The sequence below is a fragment of the Chiloscyllium plagiosum genome, unplaced genomic scaffold (assembly GCF_037043375.1).
Source record: "Chiloscyllium plagiosum isolate Xiang-an unplaced genomic scaffold, Cpla_swu_hap1 HiC_scaffold_45, whole genome shotgun sequence".
Lineage (NCBI taxonomy): Eukaryota > Metazoa > Chordata > Chondrichthyes > Orectolobiformes > Hemiscylliidae > Chiloscyllium > Chiloscyllium plagiosum.
Genome location: NW_028270183.1, coordinates 55,391,790 through 55,394,963, shown reverse-complemented (window position 1 = coordinate 55,394,963; position 3,174 = coordinate 55,391,790).

Sequence of the window (3,174 nt, the reverse complement as noted above, 5' to 3'; positions counted from 1 at the left end):
GAGTGAGTGAGAGAGTGAGAGTGTGAGAGTGTGAGAGAGTGAGAGCGTGAGAGAGTGAGAGAGTATGAGAGTGAGAGAATGAAAGAGTGAGAGAGTGACAGAGTGAGAGCATGAGAGTGTGTCAGTGTGATAGAGTGAGAGTGTGAGAATGTGAGACAGTATGAGTGCATGCGATTATGGGAGTGAGAGGGTGAGAGAGTGAGAGTGTGAGAGTGTGAGAGAGTGAGAGAGTGTGAGAGTGTGAGAAAGTGAGAGAGTGAGAGTGTGGGAGTGACTGAGTGTTATCGTGTTAGTGATTGTGAGAGTGAGAGTGAGAGTGTGGGAGTGACTGAGTGTTATCGTGTTAGTGATTGTGAGAGTGAGAGTGAGAGTGAGAATGAGAGTGTGAGAGTGTGAGAGAGTGAAAGAGTGAGAATGTGAGAGAGAGTGTGTGAGGGCGTATGAGAGAGTGCGTGAGAGAGTGAGAGCGTGAGAGTGAGAGAGAGTGAGTGAGAGAATATGAGAGTATGAGAGTGAGAGTGTGAGAGCAAGAGAGTGAGATTGTGAGAGTGAATGAGTTTGATTGTTTGATTGAGAGTGAAAGTGTGAGACTGTGAGAGTGTGAGAGTGACTGTGACAGTGAGTGTGAGTGAGAGTGTGATTGAGAGTGCGAGAGTGAGAGTGAGACTGATATTGACAGTGAGTGAGAGTGTGACAGAGTGAGAGAGTGAGCGAGTGAGAGAGTGAGAGTGTGAGAGAGTTAGAGAGTGAAAGCGTGAGAAAGTATGAGAGTGAGAGAGTGAAAGAGTGAGAGAGTGAGAGTATGAGTGTGTGAGAGTGTGAGAGTATGAGAGTATGAGATTATGAGAGTGAGAGCGTTAGAGAGTGAGAGACTGAGAGTGTGAGAGTACGAGAATGTGAAAGTATGAGAGAGTGAGAGAAAGAGAGAGTGAGAGTGTGAAAGAGTGAGTGTGAGTGTGACTGAGTGTGATTGTGTTAGTGATCGTGAGAGTGAGTGAGATTGAGAGCGAGAGTGTGCGAGTGAGAGTGCGAAAGAGAGAGTGACAGTGACAGTGAGAGAGAGTGTGAGAAAGTGTAAGAGTGAGAGAGAGTGAGAGAGAGAGTGACAGTGTGAGAGTGAGAGGGTGAGAGTATGAGAGAGTGAGAGTGTGCGAGTATGAGAGAGTGAGAGTGTGAGAGGATGAGAGGGTGAGAGTGTGAGAGAGTGAGAGAGTGTGAGAGAGGGAAAGAGAGAGTGTGAGAGTGTGAGAGAGTATGAAAGTGAGAGAGTGAGAGTGTGTGAGAGTGAGAGTGTGAGAGAGTATGAGAGTGAGGGAGCGAAAGTGTGGGAAAGTGAGAGTGTGAGAGAGTGAGAGAGTATGAGAGTATGAGATTATGGGAGTGAGAGAATGTGAGTGTGTGAGAGACTGAGAGTGTGAGAGTGTGAGTGTGAGAGTGTGAGAGTGTGAGAGAGTGAGAGAGTGAGAAAGTGAGTTAGTGAGAGAGTAGGAGAGTGAGAGAGTGAGAGAGTGAGTGTGACTGACTGTGATTGTGTTTGTGATTGTGACAGTGAGAGTGACAGTGATAGTGAGTTAGAGTGAGAGTGTGAGTGTGAGTGTGTGAGTGACAGTGATAGTGACAGTGAGTGAGAGTGTGACAGAGTGAGAGAGAGAGAGTGAGAGAGTGAGAGTGTGAGAGTATGAGAGAGTGAGAGAGTATGAGAGTGAGAGAGCGAAAGCGTGATAAAGTGAGAGTGTGAGAGAGTGAGAGAATATGAGAGTATGAGAGTATGAGATTATGGGAGTGAGAAAATGTGAGTGTGTGAGAGAGTGAGAGTGTGAGAGTGAGAGTGAGAGTGTGAGAGTGAGAGAGTGAGAGAGTGAGAGAGTGAGAAAGTGAGTTAGTGAGAGAGTATGAGAGTGAGAGAGTGAGTGAGTGTGAGAGTGTGAGTGTGACTGAGTGTGATTGTGTTTGTGATTGTGACAGTGAGAGTGACAGTGACAGTGAGTTAGAGTGAGAGTGTGAGTGTGAGTGTGTGAGTGACAGTGACAGTGATTGTGACAGTGAGTGAGAGTGTGACAGAGTGAGAGAGAGAGTGAGTGAGAGAGTGAGAGTGTGAGAGTGTGAGAGAGTGAGAGCGTGAGAGAGTGAGAGAGTATGAGAGTGAGAGAATGAAAGAGTGAGAGAGTGACAGAGTGAGAGCATGAGAGTGTGTCACTGTGATAGAGTGAGAGTGTGAGAATGTGAGACAGTATGAGTGCATGCGATTATGGGAGTGAGAGGGTGAGAGAGTGAGAGAGTGTGAGAGTGTGAGAAAGTGAGAGAGTGAGAGAGTGAGAGTGTGGGAGTGACTGAGTGTTATCGTGTTAGTGATTGTGAGAGTGAGAGTGTGGGAGTGACTGAGTGTTATCGTGTTAGTGATTGTGAGAGTGAGAGTGAGAGTGAGAATGAGAGTGTGAGAGTGTGAGAGAGTGAAAGAGTGAGAATGTGAGAGAGAGTGTGTGAGGGCGTATGAGAGAGTGCGTGAGAGAGTGAGAGCGTGAGAGTGAGAGAGAGTGAGTGAGAGAATATGAGAGTATGAGAGTGAGAGTGTGAGAGCAAGAGAGTGAGATTGTGAGAGTGAATGAGTTTGATTGTTTGATTGAGAGTGAAAGTGTGAGACTGTGAGAGTGTGAGAGTGACTGTGACAGTGAGTGTGAGTGAGAGTGTGATTGAGAGTGCGAGAGTGAGAGTGAGACTGATATTGACAGTGAGTGAGAGTGTGACAGAGTGAGAGAGTGAGCGAGTGAGAGAGTGAGAGAGTGAGAGTGTGAGAGAGTTAGAGAGTGAAAGCGTGAGAAAGTATGAGAGTGAGAGAGTGAAAGAGTGAGAGAGTGAGAGTATGAGTGTGTGAGAGTGTGAGTGTATGAGAGTATGAGAGTATGAGATTATGAGAGTGAGAGCGTTAGAGAGTGAGAGACTGAGAGTGTGAGAGTACGAGAATGTGAAAGTATGAGAGAGTGAGAGAAAGAGAGAGTGAGAGTGTGAAAGAGTGAGTGTGAGTGTGACTGAGTGTGATTGTGTTAGTGATCGTGAGAGTGAGTGAGATTGAGAGCGAGTGTGTGCGAGTGAGAGTGCGAAAGAGAGAGTGACAGTGACAGTGAGAGAGAGTGTGAGAAAGTGTAAGAGTGAGAGAGAGTGAGAGAGAGAGTGAGA